The following is a 13,470-nucleotide window of genomic DNA, read 5'->3' as shown; positions in this document are numbered from 1 at the left end:
ATAGAATCCAAAAATATAGATCTCTCCATTAAATATACTCAATAGCTGAGCATCCGGGTGCCACGATGGCACAATGGTTAGCACTGCTGCCCCACAGCGGCAGGGATCCGGGTTCGATACCGACTTCGGGTGACTGTCTGTGTGGACTTTGCACATTCTCCCCGTTAATGCGTGGGTTTGCTCCAGGTGCTCTGGTTTCCTCCCACAGTCCAAAGATGTGCAGGATACTGGGAGGCCTGGATAGAGTGGACGTGGAGAGGATGTTTCCACTCCCTGTGGAGTCAGAAGAGCCTTACATGGGCCTCTTCTGATCTTTCATCATCTGTGCACAATCGAGGGCAGCACAGTGGTGTAGTGGTTAGCACAGCTGCCTCATTGCGCCGCGGTCTCAGGTTCAGAGTTTGCATATTCTCCCCGTGTTTGCGTGGGTTTCGACCCCACAACCCAAAAGATGTGCAGGGTAGATGGATTGGCCACACTAAATTGCCCCCCAAAATTGGAAAAAATGAATTGGATACTCTAAATTTATATTTTTTAAAAATTGTGCTTAATCTGAATATGTAACATTTCTCGACGATTTTGGGTGGGTGTCCTCGACACCTGCTTTGGAAAATTGCAGGTGGCTGGAAGGGGAGTTCCCAGTTCTATTTTTACTATGGCCTGTCTGAGTACTACCAAACAGAGAGGATCAGAAATCAGATGGAATAGTCATGTGGTATCCAGTAATCAATTGGATCCCAAAAATCTATTTTGATAATATTGGCAGGATAGTTCTCCTGACTGATTGATGTACCAAGTATTTGGTGAGTATCTTGCAGTTCAACAGAAGGATCTCAAGATTAAAATTTCTCAATCCTGAAAGAAATTCACATCAATTATATATACAGGAGACTTCCCAACATGTATACAGCAGACTTCCCAACATGTATACAGGAGACTTCCCACAACATGTATACAACAGACTTCCCAACATGCATACAGGAGACTTCCCAACATGTATACAGGAGACTTCCCAACATGTACACAGGAGACTTCCCAACATGTATACAGGAGACTTCCCAGCATGTATACAGGAGATTTCCCAACATGTATACAGGAGACTTCCCACAACATGTACACAGGAGACTTCCCAACATGTATACAGGAGTCTTCCCAACATGTATACAGGAGATTTCCCACAACATGTATACAGGAGACTTCCCAACGTCTGTACGGGAGACTTGCCGCAAATTGTATACAGGAGACTACAGGAGACATTGCAACATGTGTATGGGAGACTTCCTACAACTTGAATGCAGGAGACTTCCCAACATGAATACAGCAGACTTCCCACAACATGTATACAGGAGACTTTCCACAACATGTATACAGGAGACTTCCCAACATGTATACAGGAGACTTCCCACAACATGTATACAGGAGACCTCCCAACATGTATACAGGAGACTTCCTACAACATGTATACAGGAGTCTTCCCAACATGTATACAAGAGACTTCCCACAACTTGTGTACAGGAGATTTCCCAACATGTATCCAGACTTCCCAACATGTATACAGGAGATTTCCCAACATGTATACAGACTTCCCAATGTGTATACAGGAGACGTCCCACAACATGTATACAGGAAACTTCCCAATGTGTGTACAGGAGAACTGCCGCAAATTGTATACAGGAGACTACCCAACATGTGTAAAGGAGACTTTCCACAACATGTATACAGGAGTCTTCCCAACATGTATACAGGAGACTTCCCAACATGTATACAGGAGACTTCCCAATGTGTGTACAGGAGACTTGCCGCAAATTGTATACAGGAGACTTCCCAACATGTATACAGGAAACTTCCCACAACTTGTATAGAGGAGACTTCCCACAACATGTATACTGGAAATTTCCCAACATATACACAGACTTCCCAACATATATACAGGAGATTTCCCAACATGTGCACAGATTTCCCAATGTGTATACAGGAGACTTCCCACAACTTGTATACAGGAGACTTCCCACAACATGTATACTGGAAATTTCCCAACATATACACAGACTTCCCAATGTGTATGCAGGAGACTTCCCACATGTATACAGGATACTTCCCAACATGTATACAGGAGACTTCCCAACATGTGTACAGGAGACTTCCCACAACATGTATACAGGACACATCCCAACATGTATACAGGAGGCTTCCCAACATGTATACAGGAGACTTCCCAACATGTGTACAGGAGACTTCCCATAACATATATACAGGACACATCCCAACATGTATACAGGAGGCTTCCCAACATGTATACAGGAGACTTCCCAACATGTGTACAGGAGACTTCCCATAACATATATACAGGACACATCCCAACATGTATACAGGAGGCTTCCCAACATGTATACAGGAGACTTCCCACAACATGTATACAACCGACTTCCCAACATGCATACAGGAGACTTCCCAACATGTATACAGGAGACTTCCCAACATGTGTACGGGAGACTTCCCACAACATGTATACAGGAGACTTCCCACGACATGTATACAGGAGACTTCCCACGACATGTATACATGTATAGGGGCTGGTTTAGCACAGGGCTAAATAGCTGGCTTTGAAAGCAGACCAAGGCAGGCCAGTAGCATGATTCAATTCCCGTACCAGCCTCCCCGAAGAGGCGCCAGAATGTGGTGACTAGAGGCTTTTCACAGTAACTTAATTTGAAGCCTACTTGTGACAATAAGCGATTTTCATTTCATTTTTCATTTCATGTATACAGGTGACTTCCCACATGTATACAGGTGACTTTCCACGACATGTATACAGGAGACTTCCCACAACATGTATACAGCAGACTTACCACGACATGTATACAGGAGACTTCCCACGACATGTATACAGGAGACTTCCCACGACATGTATACAGCAGACTTGCCATGACATGTATACAGGAAACTTCACACATGTATACAGCAGACTTACCACGACATGTATACAGGAGACTTCCCACGACATGTATACAGGAGACTTTCCACGACATGTATACATGTATAGGGGCTGGTTTAGCACAGGGCTAAATAGCTGGCTTTGAAAGCAGACCAAGGCAGGCCAGCAGCATGGTTCAATTCCCGTACCAGCCTCCCCGAAGAGGCGCCGGAATGTGGCGACTAGAAGCTTTTCACAGTAACTTAATTTGAAGCCTACTTGTGACAATAAGCGATTTCATTTCATTTTTAATTTCATATATACAGGTGACTTCCCAACATGTATACAGGAGACTTCCCAACATGTGTACGGGAGACTTCTCACAACACGTATACAGGAGGCTTCCCACAACATGTATACAAGAGACTTGCCAACATGTATACAAGAGACTTGCCAACATGTATACAAGAGACTTCCCAACATGTATACAGGAGTCTTCCCACCAACATGTATACAGGAGATTTCACACAACATGTATACAGGAGACTTCCCATAACATGTATACAAGAGACTTGCCAACATGTATACAGGAGACTTCCCAACATGTATACAGGAGGCTTCCCAACATGTATACAGGAGTCTTCCCACAAACGTACACAGAAGACTTCACACAACACGTATACAGGAGGCTTCCCACAACATGTATACATGAGACTTCCCAACATGTATAAGGAGTCTTCCCAACATGTATACAGGAGGCTTCCCACATGTATACATGAGACTTCCCAACATGTATACAGGAGCCTTCCCAACACGTATACAGGAGACTTCCCAACATGTATACAGGAGCCTTCCCAACACGTATACATGAGACCTCCCAACATGTATACAGGAGACTTCCCAACATGTATACATGAGACTTCCCAACATGTATACAGGAGTCTTCCCAACATGTATACAGGAGACTTCCCACAACATATATACAGGAGACTTCCCAACATGTATACAGGAGACTTCTCAATATATATACAGGAGGCTTCCCACAACATGTAGACAGGAGGCTTTCCAACATGTGTACTGGAGACTTCCCAATGCAATTCAGAAACATACAGCTGGATTGTGCACTCAGAGGCGAGGTAGCTTCCCACAGAGCACAAAGAATGTTGCCCATTAAGATCAAGCGATCTCTCTGGTGGTGTTTTCCCTTTTCCTGATGGCAGTTTAAATATAGTACCAGTTAAGCGAAGGAATGTCTTAGTGTACAGCATCCATGATGTTAGCAAGCAGGTAAGCAGCCAATCACACCAAAATATTTACATACAGCAAACCAGGATGTTGAACATACTTAAAATCTTTCAATTTTAATTAAACTTTTCATTTTGAAAATAAATGATTGGATTAAGATAGAATCTAAAATTAAAATAAACAAACTTTTTTGAAAAATGTGGAATTGTGGAGAAATTTAATATTGCAGAAATATAAAATTAGCTTTTAAGGCCAGCAGGGGCATTTATAATCATTAATTAAGTTAGTATGCTGTTAAAAAAAACCAGTTGCACCACATCAAACAAGGCGTACCATTTTCAAGAGGTTTAACAGCAGGACTATTCATTTACACCTATGGCAATCAGGGAATTATTGCAACAGTGCAACCTTCGGAAAAGTATAGAATGGACTGAACAATTTATGGATTTTCATGTTATTCTGTTGTGATGAGAGATGCTATTTTTTAATGTTTTTGGGGGTCCACTGTGCTATTCTGTGAAACAGGCTTGTGGCCCTGAGAGATAAACTAATTTAATTAAACTGAAGACCAGCTGTCTAGAAGAGCTTGAGATATTAAAGGAGTCTAGGTGTTAAAGACATGCATTTGAAGTAGATATGGCCAAGTGAATTTTCTATAAGTAAACAAGCAGAGGCTGGAAATCCGCATTAGCAGGTAAGTACAAAGATCCCTGAAAATTACAGCACAGGAACAGGTCCTTCGGCTCTCTAGCCTGCGCCGACCATGCTGCTCGTTTAATCTAAAACCTTCTCCATCTCCGGGGCCCATATCCTCTATTCCCATCCTATTCATGTATTTGTCAAGACGCTCCTTAAACATCACTATCACAAACATCACAAACCTGCTTCCACCACCTCCCCCAGCAGTGGGTTCCAGGCACCCACTATCCTCTGTGTAAACCCCACACATCTCCTCCAAACTTTGCCCCTCGCACCTTAAGCCTATGCCCCTCGTAATTGACTCTTCCACCCTGGGAAAAAGATTATGAGTATCCACTCTATCCATGTCCCTCATAATTTTGTAGATCAGGTCACCCCTCAACCTCCATTGTTCCAGTGTGAACAAATCAAGTTTATCCAATCTCTCCTCATAGCTAATGCCCTTCTGTGGTAAACACCACTGGTCATATACTACGTGCATTACGGTACTGCCATTGTACTACAGTCAATACAGTAAATCCCAGCCTGCTGACTCCACCCAGCAGGCTCTGTATAAAAGTGTACACTCTCCTGCGCTGCCTCCATTTTGGTTCCAACTGCAGGAGGCTTAACGTCTAGCACAATAAAGCCTCAATAGTTCACCATTTCATCTCGTGTCCATTGATGGTACATCAATTTATTGTGCTAGAATTTTAAAGATGAACGTCTTATCAAGCCGGATCACCTGGAGCTGAACCCTCACGCAGCCGATGCCACAGCCACTTTCGAGCACTGGCTAGCCTGCTTTGAAGGATATCTCGGAGCAACCACAGAAGCCCTCTCAGACCCACAGAAGCTCCAGATCCTCTACTCACAGGTGAGCCCACAGGTTTTCCTCCTCCTTCGGGACGCTCCCACTTACACGGAAGCGATGGCGCTACTAAAAGGACAATACATCAAGACTGTTAATCAGGTGTTCGGCAGGCACCTCCTGGCCACGAGACGGCAAATCCCGGGGGAGTCTCAGGACGATTTCCTGCGTGCTTTGCCGATACTTAGTAGAAACTGTAATTGCCAGTCTGTGGCGGCAGTCCAACACACGGAAGCGCTGATCAGAGACGCCTATGTCACGGGCATTAAGTCCAATTATGTCCGCCAGCGATTATTGGAAGGGGTACACTCGACCTTACAGAGATGTACAGCTCGCTAACTCCCTAGAAGTGGCCTCCCGCAATGTAGAGTCCTACACCTCCGACCGCACGGTACCCTTGTGGGCGTCATGGGCCCCACCATCATCCGACCCGGGTACACCGCAAGCCTGCGCCGCGCAGCAGCCAGCTAACTCCGGAGGCCCCAAATGCTATTTTTGCGGCCAGAACAAGCACCCCAGAAAATGCTGCCCAGCACGGAGTGCGACCTGCAACGGGTGTGGCTAGAAAAGCCACTTCGTCTCCGTTTCCAGGCTCGATCGGTCGCTGCTGTTTCCAGGCCCAGCATCGCTAGCCATCTTTGCTGCCACTCGCCACATGCGGCCCGTGGACGCCGCCAACTTGGACGTCGCTCGCCATGTGCGCCCCATGGGCGCTGCCATCTTTGGCACCGCCATCTTGGAATGCACCCCAGGTCCTCTGCTCGCCTGGCCGTTCGCGGGCTGCCGATACGTCCGCCACCGCCGATCAGCCCTCCCACCAACTTACGCAGCTCGCCTCCATCACCCTCGATCAGTCTGGACCCCGCAACCTCGCGACGGCTACAACGACCGTACAGATCAACAGGCACGAGACGACCTACCTCTTCGACTCCGGGAGCACGGAGAGTTTCATGCACCCTGCTATGGTAAGGCGCTGTTCCCTCCCGGTCCTCCCCGTCACCCAGAAAATCTCCCTGGCCTCCGGATCCCATTCCGTGCAGATCCGGGGGTACTGCGTCGCCATCCTCTCTGTACAGGGCTTGGAGTACAGTAACTTCAGACTCTACGTCCTCCCCCATCTCTGCGCTGCCCTGTTACTAGGTCTCGATTTTCAGTGCCACCTCCAGAGCCTTACTCTGAAGTTCGGCGAACCCCTGCCCCCCCTCACCGTCTGTGACCTCACGACCTTTAAGGTCGAGCCACCCTCACTCTTCGCGAACCTCACCCCGGACTGTAAGCCCGTCGCCACGAGGAGCAGACGGTACAGTGCACATGACAAGACCTTTATCAGGTCGGACGTCCAATGGCTTCTGCGGGAGGGGGTCATTGAGGCCGACAACAGCCCCTGGAGAGCTCAAGTGGTGGTAGTTAAGACTGGGGAGAAACACCAGATGGTCATCGACTACAGTCAGACGACCAACCGGTATACGCAGCTCGACGCGTATCCCCTTCCAGGCATATCTGACAAGGTCAACCAGATTGCGCAGTATCGAGTCTTCTCCACAGTTGACTTGAAGTCCGCGTATCACCAGCTCCTCATCCGCCCGGAGGATCGCCAATACACTGCATTCGAAGCAGATGGCCGCCTCTACCATTTCCTTAGGGTTCCCTTCGGCATCACCAATGGAGTCTCGGTCTTCCAGCGAGAGATGGACCGAATGATTGACCAGTACGGGCTGCGGGCCACCTTCCCGTACCTGGATAACTTCACCATCTGCGGCCACGACCAGCAGGACCACGACATGAATCTCCAGAAATTCCTCCACACCGCTAAACCCCTTAACCTTACCTATAATAAGGAGAAATGCGTTTTCCGCACTACCCGCTTAGCCATACTTGGCTACGTTGTGGAAAATGGAGTCCTAGGGCCCGACCCCGACCGCAACCCCCACCCCAGCAGCACCTGTCCCCCCACTGTATCCACTACTGGGTGAAGAAGGAGAGGACAACACGCTCCCGGAGTCGCAGGTACCCACATCGGTGCCCACACCACAACCGGGACAGAGGCGATCGCGGCGCAGGGTCAAAGCCCCCAACAGACTCGACCTGTAACGTTGCTTCACCCTCGCTGGACTTTTTTTTAAACAGGGGGTGAATGTGGTAAACACCACTGGTCATATACTACGTGTATTACGGTACTGCCATCGGTACAGTAAATCCCAGCCTGCTGGCTCCACCCAGCAGGCTCTGTATAAAAGTGTACACTCTCCTGCGCTGCCTCCATTCAGGTTCCAGCTGCAGGAGGCTTAACGTCTAGCACAATAAAGCCTCAATAGTTCACCATTTCGTCTCGTGGTCATTGATGGTAATCACCTTCATAACCAGGAAACATCCTGGTAAACCTGTTCTGTACCCTCTCCAAATCCTCCCCATCCTTCTGGTAGCGTGGCAATCAGAATTGAACACTATTTTCCAAATGTGGCCTGACTAAGGTTCTGTACAGCTGCAACATGACTTGACAATTTTTATACTCAATGCCCCGGCTCATGGAGGCAAGCATGCCGTATGCCTTCTTGACTACCTTCTCCACCTGCGTTGCCACTTGCAGTGACATGGTCAGGGGCTGGTTTAGCACACAGGGTTAAATTGCTGGCTTTGAAAGCAGACCAAGACAGGCCAGCAGCACGGTTCAATTCCCGTACCAGCCTCCCGGAACAGGCGCCGGAATGTGGCGACTAGGGGCTTTTCACAGTAACATCATTTGAAGCCTACTTGTGACACTAACTGATTTTCATTTCATGAACTTGTACACCTAGATTCCTCTGCAAATCAATACTCGAGGGTTCTGCCATTTACTGTATTATTTCCCATCTGTATTAGACCTTCCAAATGCATTACCTCACATTTGTCCGGATTAAACTTCATCTGCCATCTCTCTGCCCAAGTCTCTATCCGATCTAAATCCTGCTGTATCCTCTGACAGTCCTCATCGCTATCTGCAATTCCACCAACCTTTGTGTTATCCGCAAACTTACTAATCAGACCAGTTCCTCTAAATCATTTTTTTAAACTACAAGCAGAAACGGTCCCAGCACTGATCCCTGTGGAACACCACTAGTCACAGCCCTCCATTCAGAAAAGTACCCTTCCACTACTACCCTCTGCCAACTATGACCTAGCCAGTTCTGTATCCATCTTGCCAGCTCACCTCTGATCCCATGTGACTTCACCTTCTGTGCCAGTCTGTCATGAGGAACCTTGTCAAAGGCCTTACTGAAATCCATGTCGACAGCATCCACTGCCCAACCTTCATCAATCACCTTCATCACTTCCTTGAAAGATTCAATCAAGTTAGTGAAACACGACCTCCGCTTCGCAATACCATGCTGCCTCTCGCTAATATGCCCACTTGCTTCCAAATTGGAGTAAATCCTGTCTCAAAGAATTCTCTCCAATAATTTCCCTACTACTGACGTAAAGCTCACCGACCTGTAATTTTCTGGATTATCCTTGCTACCCTTCTTAAACAAAGGAACAACATTGGCTATGCTCCAGTCCTCTGGGGCTTCACCTGTAGCCAGTGAGGATACAAAGATTTCTGTCAAGGCCCCAGCAATTTCCTCCCTTGCCTCCCTCAGTATTCTGGGGTAGATCCCATCAGGCCCTGGGGATTTAACTACTTCAATGTTTTCAAGATTCCCAACACCACCTCCTTTTTGATCTCAACATGATCCAGATTATCCACACACCCTTTCCCAGACTCATCATCCATCAAGTCCTTCTCTTTGGTGAATACTGATGCACTCATTTAGCACCTTGTCCATTTCCTCTGGCTCCATGTGTGGATTCCCTCCCCTGCCCTTGTGTAGACCAATCCTTTCCCTGGCTACCCTCTTGCTCTTTGTATACGTATAAAAAGTCATGGGATTTTCCTTAATCCTGTTTGCAAATGACTTTTCGTGACCTTTTTAGCCCTCCTGACTCCTTGTTTAAGTTCCTTCTTACTTACTTTTCTTTTATTCCTCACGGACTTCATCTGTTCCCAGCCTTCTAGCCCTTACAAATGCGTCCTTTTTCTTTTTGACTATGTTCACAATATCCCTTGTTATCCAAGGTTCCCGAAACTTGCCATACTTATCCTTCTTCCTCAAGGGAACATGTCGGTCCTGAATTCCTATCAACTGACATTTGAAAGTCTCCCACTTGCCAGATGTTGATGTACAGTCAAACAGCTGCCCCCAATCTAGATTCTTCAGTTCCTGCCTAATATTGTTATAATTAGTCTTCCTCAATTTAGCACCTTCACCCGAGGATTACTCTTATCTTTATCCAATAGTACCTTAAAACTTATCAAATTATGATCACTGTTCCCAAAATGCTCCCCTACTGAAACTTTGACCAGCTGGCCGGGCTCATTCCCCAATACCAGGTCCAGTACGGCCCCTTCCTTAGTTGGACTATGTACGTATTGTTTTAAGAAGCCCTCCTGGATGCTCCTTACAACCTTTGCCCCATCCAAGCCCTTAGCACTAAGTGAGTCCCAGTATCTGGGAAGTTAAAATCACTCACCACAACAACCTTGTTGCTTTTACACCTTTCCAAAACCTGCCTACATATCTGCTCCTGTCTCCCACTGGTTGTTGGGAGGCCTGTAGTAAACCCCTAACATTGTGACTGCACCCTTCCTATTCCTGAGCTCTACCCATATGAGCCCACCGAGGTGTCCTCCCGCAGTATAGCCGTGGTACTCTCCTTAACCAGTAGTGCAACTCCCACACCCCTTTTACATCCCCCTCTATCGCACCTGAAACATCTAAATCCTGGAACGTTTAGCTGCCAATCCTGCCCCTCCCTCAACCAAGTCTCTCTAATGGCAACAATATCGTAATTCCAAGCTCTAGGTTCATCTGCCTTACCTGTTATACTTCTCACATTGAAACAAATCCACTTCAGACAACCAGTCCTGCTGTGTCCAGTGACATCTCCCTGCCTGCTCTTCTTCTGAGTCTTACAGGCCCTATTCTCTAGTTCACCCTCAGTTATTTCACCTTCTGACTTATTGCTCTGGTTCGCACCCCCTTGCCACACTAGTTTAAACACTCCTGTGTGACTCTAGCAAACCTCGTGGCCAGGGTATTTATGCCCCTCCAGTTTAGATGCAACCTGTCCTTTTTATACAGGTCCCACCTGTGCTGAAAGAGATCCCAATGGTCCAGATATCTGAAACCCTCCCACCTACACCAGCTACTTAGCCACATATTTAACTGTACTATCCTCCTATTTCTAGCGTCACTGGCACGTGGCACAGGGAGTAATCCTGAGATTACAACCCTTCACAGCTCCAGTCGAATGCAACGGTTACCTGGGAATTAATGGGCTACACAGCGAGCAATCATGCGGGCATCATTTAGTACTCCTTTTTTAAAAATGTGAAGTGGGGCAATGGCAGCTGAGGGGAATTGAGGAGGTGAGTAGTCATTTCCATTTTTCAGCATGCAGCTCAAGAGCACCGGAGCTGCTGCCCCAGTGCTCGGGGAGGGAGGAGGCATGAGCTTGGTTGGGAAGCTGAAATGTTTCAGGTTGGGGTCACCCTGGGCTGGGGAAGGGGAGGGGGAGTGGGTTTTCGACTGTGCTATCTTTAAATATTGTGGAGACCCTTAACAGGAGTAACTACAGCTGCAGCCTGTCTGTCCTACCAAACACTTCCAGGGCACAACCCTGTTCCTGGTTCTCTGCTGAAGGTCACTTTAACTCCCTTTGACGGTGAGCAGCCACTTGCTGCACAACTGAAGGCTTTTTAAGGAGAAATATACCTTGTTAATTGTGAGAGCACTTCACATCTGTAGGTTGTGTTTGTTGCTTGCTCCTGCTGGTGGCTACAGATGCCTGGTGTGTGTCATTGTTCCATATGGTCACCTGCTAATGCTGTTGAAGAAATGCTTTCGCAGATTGCTGTGCTTTTGTTGCTGGTGTGGTGCGTGCTGCGTGTAACTGGCACATCACTGCGGGTTAAACACGCTGGAAATCAAGGATGTTGAACACCTTGAGCGCCAGTGGAATGTGGATGTCAGACTTTGTTTCCGGTGAGATTGGGCTTTGTGGTCGGGCCTGCACAGCTGTGGCATGGTTGCACAGTGGGTCGCACTGCTGCCTGCACAGCTGCAGGAGGGTCTGGAGGACGAGCCCAGGGAGGAACTGCAGAAGGTGCCAGAGGGTGGAGGACAAGCAGCGGCAAGGATCCGGCTTGCCCGGAGGATCAGGGAGCACCTCATTCTCACCTGATTCTCCTAGGACGAGGCTTTGTCCACCAGCTAACACCCTCCGCCCAATCCCTCCTTCCCCCCCAATCCCCCTCCTTCCCATACCCCTCCTGACTACCCTGTTCCACTCTCAAGGGTCTGTGTAACGTCACCCCAGGATGTTGGGCCTGTGTCGGCACTGTCAGCAGGTAAATATACAAGGCAGGAGAGTGATGATCACTCACTGTGAGGTAAACTCTGGCGCTTTTCAGTTTATGCCCAAGTCTGACACTGGTCTTTCTGCTGACAGTGCACTCTCGCCCATCCTTTGTACGGGTTCTGCATCGGTGGGGTTTGATCTTGGACCACTGTGCCCAGGGAGCGGGGCCTGGATAGCAGGGGGTTGGCGGTACAGGCAGGCCTGCTGTGAAGATTAATGTGAGAGAGAGCACGTGTATCAGGTAAAACATGTTTTAATTGTGAACATTTGACATTTCCATTCCCCCTAGCTCCAGATAATGAACCTCTCCACACCCCCTCCACCCAGTGATCCTCTCTTGATCTTTCACGGTCTACTGCTACATCTCGGTGTGTCCCCAGGATGCACATCAGAGAAGGAGGCAGCTTGCTGCTTTCCACGCCCTGTGGCCTTTGATGCCCTTGGTGGATGTCCTCTGGATGGCCTGGAGCTTGGTGGCTCCTCCCGACTTACCGGTGTCACTGGCATCACCATGCCACCCTATTCTGCCTGCTGCCTTTGAGATGTGCCAGTGTCAGGAAGGAGCGATTTGGAAGAACTGGAGACTGCCGTTATCACCTTGGTGGCAGGTCCCGGGTTCGCCACTAGCATTGCCTCCTCTCGGACGGTGCTCATAGGCCCTGGGGTTCTCCTTGGGATGGAGGGGCAGCTGGAGTGAGCTCCAGCAGTCTCTGCATCATCTGGCTCTCCCAGTCCTGGCGGCTCACCATTGTCTGCACCATGTGTCGACACCTTCAGCGATGCTCCTCAGTGACTGGATATGCTCTGCAGTGCCTTGGCAATGTCCACCTGTATCTGGGACATGTCCCGCATCCACTGGGACATTATGTCGAGGCCCTCAGCCATAGTCGCCATGGACTGAGCCGTGCCTTGGGCAATACCTCTCGATGCTGACCTCGTGCTCCAGGCTTTCCACTGGGGTTGCCATCCTAGCAGAGTTGGCCTCAGTGCCATGCATTGTTGGCATCATCCCCTGCCCCAGTAGCCTTTGGGATTCCTCCAATAGGCTATGCACTCACTGGAATGTCGCTGACATCTCCTCATAAATCGCATCTACAGCAACTCTGGGAGAACCTTGTCCAGATGCCCGGCCTCTGACTGGGACTTAGCTGAGACCTGGGATTGAGCAGATCTGCTGACTCCCTTGGATGTTTCTGCCTCCACCTGCTGTGCATCAGCAACTGCGTGGAGGCAGATTGTGCCCCAGAAGCCTGACCACTAATTTCGCCCACCAAGGTGTGTGACTCTGCGTTGTTGGAAGGTAGGGATGATAGCTGTGATGCAT

Source organism: Scyliorhinus torazame, chromosome 15 (genome assembly GCF_047496885.1).
Source record: "Scyliorhinus torazame isolate Kashiwa2021f chromosome 15, sScyTor2.1, whole genome shotgun sequence".
In the NCBI taxonomy this organism is placed as follows: Eukaryota; Metazoa; Chordata; class Chondrichthyes; order Carcharhiniformes; family Scyliorhinidae; genus Scyliorhinus; species Scyliorhinus torazame.
This window is presented reverse-complemented; position numbering follows the sequence as displayed.